General features: G+C 37.9%; 1 long non-coding RNA gene across 2 annotated transcripts; it reads right to left on the reverse strand.

Moving 5' to 3' along the window:
- Nucleotides 1-1,833: 1,833 nt before the first annotated feature.
- LOC140232395 (uncharacterized) lies at nucleotides 1,834-7,142 on the reverse strand. Of its 2 annotated transcripts, XR_011901483.1 has the most exons (5): nucleotides 7,059-7,142; nucleotides 4,023-4,297; nucleotides 3,419-3,563; nucleotides 2,602-2,696; nucleotides 1,834-1,962 (listed from the first exon to the last, which is right to left on the reverse strand). It is a non-coding gene; the product is annotated as an uncharacterized lncRNA (long non-coding RNA). The 2 variants fall into 2 exon arrangements; XR_011901482.1 differs by lacking the exons at nucleotides 1,834-1,962; nucleotides 2,602-2,696 and having other exon boundaries at nucleotides 3,281-3,563.
- Between the last annotated feature and the right edge of the window lie 7,553 nt (nucleotides 7,143-14,695).

A 14,695-nucleotide genomic window follows, 5' to 3' on the forward strand; every position in this document is an offset into this window, starting at 1 on the left:
AGCTCTATAACTTAACTAACAATCCTGGGTCAAACAATGCACTGCGAAAGCTATGAAAGCTGTTGTTGCGACCTCTGCAAAAACTCTCGCAAAGTATCGCGAAATCTCGTCAGTCTCAAGGGCACAAACTGCGTAAACGTGATTCTGAATAAAATTGTCGTTCGTGCCTCATTATCGCACACGCTGCGGACTGACTGACTAGTACAAGACCGATGTTAGTACACAAAACAGTCTGTCCATAGGGGTTTTCCGAGGTATTGTCACGAACAACATTTCATGAATATTCTTTATCTTTAAGGTATCTACTTAAAACGTATCTTGACTGTAATGCTTCGGGTCTGGAGAGCAAGATTTTTTTTCCTCTCTTGGGGCCCTATCCTCTGCCCCCCCCCCCCCCCCCCCCCCCCCCCCCGAGCTCCAAGGAGGTTATCATAGGTATTGAGGCATTGTCATGACGTATATTCTTCACCTATAAAGATATCCACATACACCATATCTTGCCTATAATGCTTTTGGATCTGGAGCACAAAATTTTCTCCCATCTTCCTTTGCCCCCCCCCCCCCCCCCCCCTCGACCACATGCTCAACATGAACAACCTTGGGACCCTACCCACTAAGGATGATCCCAACAAGTTTGACTGAAATCTGGACTCCGGTTTGAAGAAGATGGACATGTGTTTTTCCCCTTGGTCCCCACCACCGAAACTTGGGTCTTTCTATGAACAAACTATATTCTTTATAGGTAAATGTATAGATCTACAAATAACATATTAACTGCGTTGTTTTGGGGTCTGGAGAAGAAGATTTTTAAAGATTACCCCCTTTTTCCCTTGGGGCTGTCCCCCTGGGCCACATGCTCCACATGAACAACTTTTGGTCCCTACCCCCTGAGAATGATCCCCACCAAGTTTGGTTGATATCCGCCCACCAGTTCTTGAGAAGAAGATGAAAATGTAAAAGTCTATGCACGACGCATGACGAACAAAAAGCGATCGATCGCAATAGCTCACTCAAGCCTTTGGCTCAGTTGAGTTTAAAATATACACAATGAACATTACACCAGTACCCACTTCACTAGCAGTTGTTAAGACCACATTTGAAAACAGTACATGGATCGACCAGTCTCTGTCCTAAAAATAGATCTTTTTTTTTTCACCAGAAAGCCAGTTTCTGACTAAAGGCAGTTTATTGTGTTACTGATATTTGATCATCTAATATTCAAATTAAATATCAACTAGCACTAATTGACAAAATTTGAAACAGTTAACCAAATAAACTAACAATTATACCTCAAATGACCTTGTTTTTTTACTTTTGAGGCTTTGACCCTGTCATGTGACTTCAAAGTGTGTCATAAGGGAAAGTTACCATAGTGCACCTATTATCCAAGTTTGGTTACAATTGAAGTTCAAAAAAGTTACTGAAACTGTAACAGATGGACACATGGAAGGAAGCATGGATGAACATACAGAATTTGGATCGTTTTGTGTCATCACAATATTTGGTGAATACTGCCAGTTGTTTGGGAAAATAAAATCTTCCCTATAATAAGGTTGTTTTCAGGGCAGCTTGAAGTTTCAAAACAAACTCTTTTCATCGACGAGCCCTGTTCTACTTGTAGTGTTGAAGTGCTGCAGTACGTCCTGGTAACAGCTTCATGTTCAACTACAGATGAGCCTGATGAGGCTGACTCTTCAACAAGAATGTAAGTTCCAACTTCAGAGGAGCATTTAATGTATCTCAAAGAGGAAAAAGCAAGGATATGTACGTAGGCCTATACACCGATGGTAGCTGTCTCTTCTCGTTGGGCTTCTAATCTAACGTTGGAATTGTGTTCAGTCAGGGGCTTGGTGGGAGCTGCAACTACTCTCTCTCTGCCTGAGTTGATGAGTGGTGTCATAGCTCCTCAAGGTCTCCAAACGATACTCAATGAATCCCGAGATCCTTGTCATACAGGTACTCCTGAAATATAAGAATGCATTGTAGGTCAAAGCTTTTCTCGAGTCTCAACAAATTTCACTTTGGCACAGAGTGACTATAACTGATGAAGATCTGATAGCAGTAGAAATACATGTAGTGGCATTCTTATGGAAGAAAACGAGAATAGGTTTATAATAAATGAATGGCGCAACTGGCATGTTGGAGCTTACGTTACATTACGTTACGTTGGAGTTTACGTACATCCAACCTACTAGTAAGTCATGGAATCAGACCAATCTGCACACAAAATTTATTAGACATCTATGAACATGTACATCAAAGATTATCAAAAGCCCCCACATTGCCTGTATATCTGCCCAATGATTTAATTAAGACATAGATGCAATTAATTTCCCTGTAAAGGCCATTTTTTTTTTTTTTTTGGGGGGGGGGGGGGGCTCATGACCATATCCTGAACAACTTTGGGTCCTTGCCCCCTAACTAAACAAGGATGATCAACTCCTAGTATGGTTGAATTCTGTCCACTATCTCTGGAGAAAAGTTGAAAATGTTCAAGTTTTTAAAAGCTAGATGAATAAGATACCATGTATGTCACTTAAGCTTTCTGCTAAAGAGGGCTAAAAAGTTGTAGATCACATAAACTTATGAGTATAAACTTACATATCCTTGTGCACCTTGTGTGGTGTCTCACAAAGTGGGGTACTGCATCGCAACTGCCTTGGCTTCAACGCGTCTTTTGCTCACTACTTGGGTATCTGAATTTAAAAAGGAAGCAAGAAGAATGTTAATCATATTCTACGAAGCAAATATAACATCAAAAAATTGACCCTCATTTCAATCTTTTAAGGGGCTGAAATATTTTCATGTTTTTTTTCTTGGCATTAATTTCTATTGCTATTCAGTACCGCTGTTTCAAGTACATTTATTCATGTGCTTCTTACACCAAATATCAGTTAATACAAATGAAAATTTCATGCAGATGGGTTAAGTGTGGATGTGCACAGTTAGTAGAAAAATACAAGATGTGATTATCCATCGAACTTTATGGCAAATCAATTTCCATTTTTTTTATTCATCATTATTATAATTATATCATAAGTATTAGGACTATTATCATTTACATGTGGCCCAATCGGGCTACCAAGAAAATAAGTCAGCGCGGAGTCTTGTAGGTACACTCTGTTTACATGTTTCATACAAGTATATCAGTCTTTATTTTTAAATCTATAACCATCACTTCATTTACAACGTTATACTTACCGGTCCCTTCATTTTTTTTTTTATTCATTTTTTTTTTTTTTTTTTTTTTTTTTTTGGGGGGGGGCACATTTCAGACTGTTATTCTCTATATTTGAGAAGACAAAAACAAAAGTGAACAGGCAAATTAGATGGTGCTATATTGCATGGAAATGTATAGTACAAGACATGACAATGGGAAACTGGTTTTCCAGACCAGTATTCAAACAATTGAACTTACGCTGTACAGTTTTCTGCTTCCATTATCAACAAGAAATATGCTACGATGATCTGGATAAGCAGGTGTCTCCTTGGAGCAGTCAGAACTCCTTCCATCAGCTATTGAAGTATCTCCTCCCCCTTGGAGTGATGTGTGTGTTGAATTCCTGGGCAAATAAGTAAAATCTAAAGGTTTTACAAATCATACAAATTATGGCATGAGGATAATAGGTCCCTCCAGTTTACATTATAAACTTGAAGTGCAAAATCATTTAATATACATATTTGCCATAAGCAACGTTCAGCTCTACTTACACAACTCAAGACTGACCATAACATGGTTTTCACTTCTGTCGATACAGCAAGTACACATTTTTCTTAAATACGAGTACTAACCTCTCAAGGCTTTCATTTTCAGAGAGAAGGACAGCTCCAAAACTGCTCCATGAAGAATAATTAATACTTGAAAATCATTTCTTCAAACAAAACAAAACCAACAAAGCTTTCAGTCTCTTAATGTAGCCTCTTATGTAATTACTGAGACTCTAGAATGTAAAATAAATGTGAATCAATTTCAAACTAGTCTCCCTTCATTAATCATCGTGGAAAACAACAGAATAGCTTACAGCAGGGTTAGTGCAATGGAAGTCCATATCTCAGAGGCTCCTTCGCTGATGTTGGCCCGGTGTTTCCAGCATTCGTCAACCCTGCATTCAATGACTAGTCGTTGGCCACATCTGTTACATGTACTTCTTCGATCTGGTGATCTGCACCCTCGTGGTGTGACAGCTAGAGACTGTACAGCTATCAATCTGTCTTCGTTCTCCAAATGATGACCCCTATACCGAGTTCCTTTAAATCACCATCACTCCCGAAGAACTGTCATGTTACGTCTTTTTATCTGGAGGAAAGCATGAAAACACAATGTTCAGAAATGGATTTAGAACTCATCTCCACAAGACAATATGCAGTTCCGTTTTGTTCACACAAATACTAAGTGTGCATCAATAGAAAAGCTAGAAATTACTTTTTAGCTACATCGATCATCATATTTAGAAAGACCCAAAGATGATCTCTGCCAAATTTCAATGCCTAAGGTCACCTGTAACTTTGATAAAAAACAATGTTCAAATATAGTACCCGTGCTGGCGTTGTCGTCTGCTAAAAAGGGGGATCGATCTCCATGATGTGTGAGCACGTTGATCTTCAGCTAGAAGTGTGATGTCACAGCGGACTAACACTTAACAGTGCATGCATCGTATTTCTTACTTAGATGATTGCCACACATGACGTGGGAGTGCAATAGCACTATGGTATTCTCCCAGCTGTGTGGATGCTCGAATGTGGTGGCAAATAAAAGTCCTTTTTACTACATAGGTCATCACAATTATATAAATCACCAAATTTCACCATTTTTTTTTTTATACCGTATCAATCGAGATCACCTTCTGGCAACACAGTGTCAGTGATTCGGCTGTCGACTCAATAGCAATGTAGAGTTTCTAGACGCTTCTAGTCTATTGCATTAACCCTATTTCAACTGGGCTATTGGAGACCAAGTTTTTACGGGGGGGGGGGTCAATTTGACTCCCCCCCCCCCCCCCCTTCAGATCTCGGCCGCCGATCGCGCGATCGCCGCAAAATTTTGCCTGAAAATAGAGCCGGATGTCAACTACAAGATTACACGGTCATACAATAGAAAAAATGTTGATTTTATATTTTTGAATAAATTAATTATGCAAATTTATGCATGAAATTATATTTTTACATATAACTCCAACAAAAAGACTGAAGGATTGCTAAATTTTTGTGTCAGAGTTCCTCAAGACACATCAAACAATTTTCTTTTAAAAAAATAGCGCAGTCAAAATCAGTTTCTTTTGTTTTTTTATTGTTTTGTTAATTTTTCATGTATTTTACTGTTTTTTCGATCTTTTGTTTTCCATTGTTTGTTTGTTTTTTTTTCCAAAATTTGTTGCAGGCACTTTTTCAAGCTTATCTACATTAGAATTGATTAATTTCAATGGTTAAAAGTTGAAATAATCTAACTTATATCAATTAACCAAAAAAAAAACAAAACAAACAAACCACAATTTGCATAGGATTTGCACAGAAATCATGAATTTGAGCTGTTTTCAGGTTGACATGCATATGCAAAACATTGCGTAACTTCAAAACGGTGTACCCGGACGTCGCAAATTTGGTCTCAAAATATGCGGGAGACTTACAATGAAAAAAAGTCATGAAATGACGCGGCAAAATCTTTGCGCGTTGCGGAATCGTGGCGTGAAATGTCGAGAAGGGGGTCAATTTGACCCCCCAGTTAAAATAGGGTTAATTATAGCACAGCTTTATATACGTCGATCTCTAACCGTGGTCTAAACTCGACCATACGTCTCCCTCTACATACTTTACAGTGATCATCTCTGTGTGCATGATGCTATGCTTGTAGTCCATGTAGAGTTCATACCACTGCACTGTAGGCCTAACGTTAGGTCTATAATACTGCAATGAGAACCGGACCTAGGCCCTAGGATATAGCTTATCCTGGAAAACCGTTCAATGTAGGCCCTAGATGTTTAACAGTGGTCTAGGTTCTGCTTCTACTACGTTCTAGGGCTAAATCGTGATATCGGTCCCCTCTCATTCTGCGTGTGTGTCTCCACTAATGCGCAAAGTCTATGGAGGTTGAAAGAAGTCCCCAGCTATAGCGGTGAAGGGTGAGTGGGGACCTAACCGGAGTTCTAGACTACCTACTAATACTAGTTGGGCCTAACCCGTTAGTAATAGTAGGCCTATTTCGCGTTAATGCTGTTCTAGTTGGAATAGAATAAATGAGTAGGGCCTACAATTAACGCCAACGGTTGTGAGACTTGTTTAGACTAACGGTTAGACTTTTACAGTTAGACTTAGAGTAAGCCCTACCTCGGTAGAACCCCAACTTACATGTAGACTAGACCGTGTCTAGTTCTATTAGTTTCTCTAAGATCTAACATTACACTGTTAGTATAATTAACGTTAGGCCTACGACTAACGTTCTGGAGAATTTAGACTCAGAGTTTAGTGTGTCCCAACATTTTCTGAAACGCATAATGTTAACGTTAGAACTTTTAGAACTCTATTAGAAGATAGCTCCTGATGATCGATGTATCATGAGAGGCATTTTTTCAACTTCGCTCTATAGGTGCCTACAAAAGTACAAGTACCGGGTAGCCCCCTCACACAGTTACAATGTCAGATGTACAATGTCAATGACGGTTACATTCGTCACTCATTTTTGTTAATTTTGGAAATCATAACCTGGTCTAGACTCTATTTTGTTTGAAAAATGCGTTTCTAACGTTAAAAAGTTAAAGACTTATGTAATAGTCCGCGAATAGGCCGAGCCCCATCCCAACATGCACAAAGACTCAAAGTATTACTGTAGTATTAGATCCTAACACCTAACAGTTGAGTTTCGGCCTCGGATTCTAGCTGTAGGTGTTTATGGTATTAACTGCGACCAGCCCCATAGCTAACTGTGTACACTAACGTTACAAGGAGCGTCCCGGGCCCGGGGTTATTCGTAAGGTAACTTAGATGGTCGTTTACGGAGAGGTAGTAGCCCATAATACTGGAAAAACTCAACAAGTTATAATTAGATCGATCTATGGTTTGCTTACCTTCAAAAATGTGAATAATATCTCCGCCCCACTCCATTTGAAGACAGAAATTTTCTCACGTCCATTACATCCAGGCTCTGATTCTCACGATTGCACACGCACGTAAATCCTATGCATATAATACACGCACAGCACATCGTATACACATGCACACAGTACGTCCACGCACAGGCGACAGACGCGTCGCTCAGGTAAACCTTCCCGCGCCCAAACCAGGGGAAATTGCGGCTGGTGATTGGCTTAAAGTAAACACATGACAGGGGAATTCTCAATTTGTATTGGCCTAACCAAATGCATTCAAATATGTATTCACTGGAATTCACCCTAGTTCTGCCAGCTTGACTTACTAGTTCACGGAAGTTCCTTCAGTTTTACTAACATGCGCTGTTTTCGTAAGATCAACGAGTTTATGATAGTTTCTCCACTTCGACTAGCTTTACACTAGTTCCTCCACTTTGACTAATTCTTGGCGTATACACTGCAAACTAGTACAGCATACAATTTTATGCTAGTCAAACTTGATTGACTAGCTTTGGGTTAGTAAACCATGGCCTGATTTAATCCAGCAGAGCATTACTAGCTGCATTGCCGCATTTTACTATCATCATGTTCGTATAGCAATTTTTACTAACCGTGCTCGACTAGTTTAATGCTAGTCAGGCCAGGAATTGACTCATTTAGGTTGTGTGTGAAGAATAAACGCACATACACACACACGCTGTTTCAACGCATGATCATGCACTATACAAAATGTATCACACAAACGTTTTAAATACCAGGTGATAAAGATGAATAAAATTTCTTGTCATAATCTTATTTTCTTTGTATTATTCTGATACAGCCATGCACACACACGCACACACACACACACACACACAAAATAAAACTGTGGTACACATTTTGGTGTATAATGGCGTACTTTGGAGTGCGCAGGACGCGAAACCCAAATCTTTCCAACATAAGTTGAGTGAGTGTAATTGGTTTTGAACACTTTGGAATCTGTAATGTGATTCATGTAAAGAGTTACTCGGCAGTAAGGCCTACTGTTCACCGTTTTCCAGTAGAAATAGAAGTGGAATATCGATAGAGTCACCTGATGACACCTGTTGATTGTGGATTGAGAAGTCATGCATTCATGAGTTCAACTTGTTTTTCACACTCTTAAACACACCCACTTCTGTTGTATGGGCATACAATATAATAGAAAAATCACATCCCCGAACAGTAGACATGCACTATGAACACACTCATACATGTTTCTGCTTCAATTGTGTAGTTTCTAACAGATCTCACAAACTAAGCTCAGCCATACTAGATACGCAATCATACACACTACACGATGGAAGCTTATTACTCGGTGCAAGTATCTATCCACGGAACAATCATGTGTTGTGGGTCAATGGTTATCCAATCACAATCTGTAACAGGGTAATAGCTGATATCTACCTCAGTTTATGTCTCCTCTTCCTTATGACGATACGCCGATTATGTTGTAGGTAGCGCTGCCAGGATCATTATTATGAACTTTATTCAAAATGGTCGACTAATATTTCGTAATCTTGATAATGCGAGTTGACGGGTGGGTTTTCCCAAACCTCTGTCTGGTTGCACGCGTCAGTGATTGCATTGTTGTTGTGAAAAATGTTCGTCGTTCATACAGGATATATCATGAATCTTAGTCTTTGGAATTTCTCTTGAATTTCGACACTGACAGACAAACGACAATGATTTCTCAAGAAAGTGTAGAGTTCCATCTAGGGTCTTACAACGATATCGACAAGTACAATTAATTTAGCAAAAGGCAAAAAGATCGATCATATATACAATGTACTACTATTGACAATGCCATTCTATTCACATTCGCCTTCACCAACGTTCCTGATGCCCTTTACGAAAAAAGAAAAAAAAAAACAATTTTTGAGATAATCAAAGAAAAAACTAGGCGTATAGGCCTTTATATAAGTCAGAAAAGCATTATCTTGAAATAACTCATTAGAATATGTGATAATATCTGTAAATGTTTGTGTATCTATGTACTGTAAAAGTGTATTGTATTTTCTTCGGTGAAGGTAGTAAAATAGGATTGTCCACATATATGTTTTGATTTACGAAGAAAGTATGTCATGCAGTGATGAAGAGCTTGCATGCTTTCAAAAGCCGCTAAATCCATCAATTTCAATAGATTTAGCGCCTTTTGGAAGCAAGCTCTTCTTATGTGTATAATACAGTATATATTATATACACATGTACTATGTGAAAAGAATGTCTTCATTCTTTTAGGGGCTTACAAAACGTATGTTACTGGATTGAGATTCGATGAAAATAATTTTTGCTACGACACCAGCAAACTAAGTTTATCAATGCAACTTTGTGAAATGAGATAGTTTTATAGGTAAAGGGTACTCGATAAAATCTACAATGCATCAGGCAACGTGGGTGACAGCTGTTATTCGTATACACTACCCATCGAAATCTCTGTTCCGATCATATTCCTAGTATAACAACTGGTAAGAAGTAAACGCTGATTCAGACAATTCACGCATACCATAATAAACCAGTACTCCATGTTTTGTTATATCAATATCACAAAATACATAAAATCATCGATTTGATATGACACACAATTCCAACGTAAGGGGGAAAAAAGAAGAAAAGTCAGTTGCGGATATGGTTTGTTAATACATGTAGGCCTATACATGAATTCTCTTCTACGGTTTGTGTTACATTTGACGTTGTTTGTTGTCAACTGTTGTCAACAGTGTTATTTTTCTTCTATGAAAATCAAACCAGCAATGATTATTTCATTTAATTTGAAAGCTGGGCGAAGAATTTTATATTCGTATATTTCGACTATGTAACAACGCTATATTGCAAGATAATTAGGTCTCCGGTATACATGAACTGTATGAGCTGACAAAGATGTAACATTGTTTTGACCAGTTGCGACATGCAAAGGATCATTGTGATTAGATCACAATGATTATAGGGTCATAGTAGATCACGAAGAGAACGTGTCGTTTAGCAATGTATAAGGTACAGCTGACTGATCTTCTAAGGTTCCAGTAATACTCTCAATATCATATAATTTTGTCACACAAGACGCAGTGTACAAACATAACACAAAAAACGGTTATCACATCAAAGATGTTGCAAGATCTCCCCTCATCAGGATCAGAGATCATTGTAAGCTTGCAGGGCTTGTTACAGAAATAAGAGACAGCAACAGCAAACACTTTCCCCTGCGTGTGGAATATCTCCGATCTCACGCTGTCGTCATGGCATAATTATCATAATAAACGTTTACTAAAATATCTTCGCTCTGTTTGATATCTTCACCAAGGCCTTGAATCCAGATCACAAATGGGGCTAAAATGCCTTTCACATCCATTATAACACCAATGGTGGACGTCAGCGTATCTATATCCGAAGGGGGAGGGGAATACGTATGCACGCATAACGAGTTCCTAATATCAGCTTAAAGGACAAGTCCACCTACGTGTGGATTGAGTGAATGCAGCAATATTTGTAGAACACATCAGTGAAAGTTTGGGGTAAATCGAACAATCCGTTCAAAAGTTATGAATTTTTAAAGTATCTGCCCAGTCACTGCTGGATGAGAAGGCTACTAAGTAGCGTGTATGATGTCACATGCGTACAACGTTATAAGGAAAATATTAAGACAATTTCACACAATTTTACTTTTTGAAAATAGTGCACATTTCCTCGACTCATCACTGACGTATGTTAAGGGTAATATTATTCCCCGTGCCTTCTGAAAGAGGGAAGTCAAGTGTTCTTATATTATGCGAGAAAAGTGAAGATATCTTGAATTTTCTTTATACTTTCTTTATATACATGTAGTTGTACACATGTGACATCACAAAAAAGTTGTAGTAGTCTTCTTATCTAGCAGTGACTAAGCAGAAACTCCAAAAATTCATAACTTATAAACGGATCGTCCGATTTTCCTGAAACTCTTGCTGATGTGTTCTATTAATATTGCTGCATTCACTCAATCAACATGTCTATGAAGGTGAACTTGTCCTTTAATATCAGGATTGCTTCATACTGGAAACTGTGGTGTTTCTACTCGAAGATCACACAACACGCAAGCAAAATACTACATTTGTCTTGAATTCTTCTGACAGAATTCATCTCAATACCAAGACATCAGCTGCTTCTTTATCATAATCACGAATCGATATCAATACATGTAGTCATTATTCTACAGGCAGTGACAGGATTTTAAACTGCATAATAATAATAATAATAATAATAATAATAATAATTTCTTTTATAGCGCTATATCTAGTTACAAACTATAGTATACTCAGAGTGCTTGCTGCTCTCTCAGTATAATGTTAAAGAAAATAGAAAAAAGAAAAGGTACAAAAATAATACAATACAATATCATACAGTGCAATACCATACAAGGCAATACAAAACAATGACAATGCCTAGGAAGAATTAATACTTAATATAGTAATAATTGTGACCGTGCACCTCAAAACGAACATAAAGTCGCACACACTGATTTTGCGTGAGGACTGAAAATTAGTGAAATGGGTCAACCTAGCCGAACTTGACTTTTTCATATTTTCTGAAAGAGCGGGTCTTCTTTTACATTATGCTAAAATTTGGTATCATAAAACGGGCAGGAAAGTGTGTTTTATTTTTTTAGCAGTTTATCTCGAACATTTTTGGTAGAATAGTGTGATTAGGTGTGTCTTTAGAATCCCTTTTTCATTTCTGAAAATCCTTGTCCACACTCTTCGCTTTCAACTCTAATAACTTTTGAAAGGTTAGTGCTACTGCTTTGAAAGTTGGCATTAATTATGGACAGAATGTGTTAATGAGGCATGCTTAATTTCAGTTTAATCTGATAATCCCTTCATTGTTGTTACTCTGGTGGTTTACTTCCTGTTTTTTGTCCCATTCATCGCACAGCCAGCACGGTTTGGTAAAGATTAAGCGCTTGAATAGACACTGTACTTCAGAGCCTCTTTCCTCAGTTCACACTTTTCCTGAGTTTATGCTTTCTTTCCAATATCTAGATAGGTTAGGAGAGTCCATTTGATTTGAGTTATACATCATTTTAAAGCTTAAAATCTGCTCTTTCAGAATATGGTCTTAAATAAAAATTCATATCTGGCGACTTTTTGTTTGTTTTGAGGTGCAGGGTCACAATTATAACAATACAGATATTGAGTATTTATAATTTCCTTTCACCCAGTTCGAGTGCTCAAAGAGCATGAAAAATCTCACACACAGAATAAAAGAAATAGAGGAAAGGAAAAATAATTTTGAAAGAAAGAGAAAGAAAGCGTGCTATACAAGTAGGACCTACAGTTCACGCAATATTTTGGACTGGGAGATATCACGCTATTGCTAAGCTGACATTTTAACATTACATTGGATCATTGTTTAGGCGTATCGTATTGTGCAAGCAATCGTCTTTGGATTGGATTGTAGAACTCCTTACAAAATCTAAGAATCGACGGGAGAAACGGCCGAAGATCAAATGTCATCCAATGAGACACATTAGGTTTGATCAGAGTCTCCTTGATTCGACAACAATAGCTTATTAAAGTCGACAATGCTATGACTAATAATTTTATTTTGTAGTATGAATGCAAATATGAACTTTGGACTTTTATTTTCTCTCTTTTTTTTTAACACACGTGTTCTTATATACAAGGCACAACAGAAGGAAAAACAAACTGCACGCTAAACAAGTCACACGGATTACTACAGCAAGTTAGGAATGCATGATGGTCATATCCGAGTTGGTGTTGACAAAACATCAGTATTTCAGCTTGTCCAGAGCTAGGAAGAGTAAGGCGTTTTTTATTCCATATACATATCTTTTACCCCACAGACAAGTAATTACATCACGCCCTACCTTGGCCTCGTGCGGGAAACACAGGCAGAAGTCTTATGCCATCACGTAAGGCAGCACGTTACTTTTCTCAGCATTTGCGCCCCCCCCCCCCCCCCCAATCCAGTATACTACAATCGGAATGCTACATATACACAGCACTGACTACTTTCATCCGGTAAAGACAAGAATATGAGCTTCAACAACATCAACAACTAAAGCCGAATTGATACTTTTGTAAAGAGTAATGACACACTTTTTCGTTCTGAAAACTAAAGACATCTGCTCCGAGACTTTCAGAAAATCAAAAAAAATCCAGCAAGGAAACGTAATTCTGACATAACGATAGTCTATACATGTACTGTTTCCTTTTCAGGCTATAATACAAGCAACAGTTGCAATCTTGCATGGGCAGATGGCAAGGATTACCCTTCGTTTCAGGTGTCTTTTTTCATTCAAAATTATGATTTTTGGAAATTTAAAGAAGGCAGATAAAATGGGACTTATTCATGAAAGTACAAAGATACGGGAATTCTACGGTAAAGGATCGATATTCGTTAACACTCACAGCCTTTTCTATCATAGAGCGACTGACCAAAATGAAAAATTATAATAATTTCGGCCCTTTCGGACCACGCTGGCCAATTAAAGCCGGGGAACTACCTGGAAAACCATTATCATATCTTTAATTCGGCAACAGATAGAGACTCACTTTGATATCAGCCAAAACATAACCCAATGCATGATTGAAATTATTCTATTCTTCTCTTCACAAAAATTGCTCACACTAATATTACTGAAAAAAAACACAAGCAATTTATATAACTCAGATATTGAATCAATATCAACCTCGCATAACTCAAGACATCATTATCCTAGTCAATGGTTACTTTTTTCTTGAATCATTAAATCAAAATTTAACAAATTGATCAACATTTTGCGCTAGGCATTAGCAACTTGTAAGGTCATGAAGGCCATTACATTTTTCATACATTTACATGTGATTGTGATTGATAATCATTATAATCATGCTTATTGTAAGAGCCTGTAAAATTTAATAAGTTATATATCATAATTTCTAACTAATTAATAATAATTATTATTATCATTATTATTATCATTATTGTTAATATTATCATTATTATAATTATTATTGTTATTATCACTGTTATTCATTTGTTTATTCATTCATTTATTTTGCGCTAAATCCACTCTGTAGAGTGCTCCAAGCATATACATATACCCCGGTGTCTGGATACCTACATACTTCCCGCCAGTACTGACAGTGCTCAGTCTCCACTCTCTGGGGAGCATTCCTGTCAGCCGCAGCCATTTTACAGGCGCGCACATGCTGATAAACTTTACATTCTCATCCTACCAGGTACACATAATTATTAATTCCTGGGTGGACAGCAGCAATATGGATAAAGTGCCTTATATAATTGCTGAAGGGCAAACGTGTCGGGCTTTATGGGGCTCGAACCCACGAATCTAAATCACGTTCATGTGATTCAGAAACGTGCGCTCTAATCCACTCTTATCAACTCGGCCACGACACCTCTATTGTCCATTTCTATTGAAACTTTTCATTGTATTATGCTTTCACAACATACCAGCCCATCTTTGGTAAATGCAGTTGGCAAAGAGGAATACCCTTCACTGGACACCATTGGTGAGTAGATCCGTCGCAATCGTGTACCAGGAGAGAGTACATAAGAATAATAATTAAGTTATGACGTTCCCATGGCATCGTCTCGTC

Source organism: Diadema setosum, chromosome 8, assembly GCF_964275005.1.
Source record: "Diadema setosum chromosome 8, eeDiaSeto1, whole genome shotgun sequence".
NCBI lineage: Eukaryota > Metazoa > Echinodermata > Echinoidea > Diadematoida > Diadematidae > Diadema > Diadema setosum.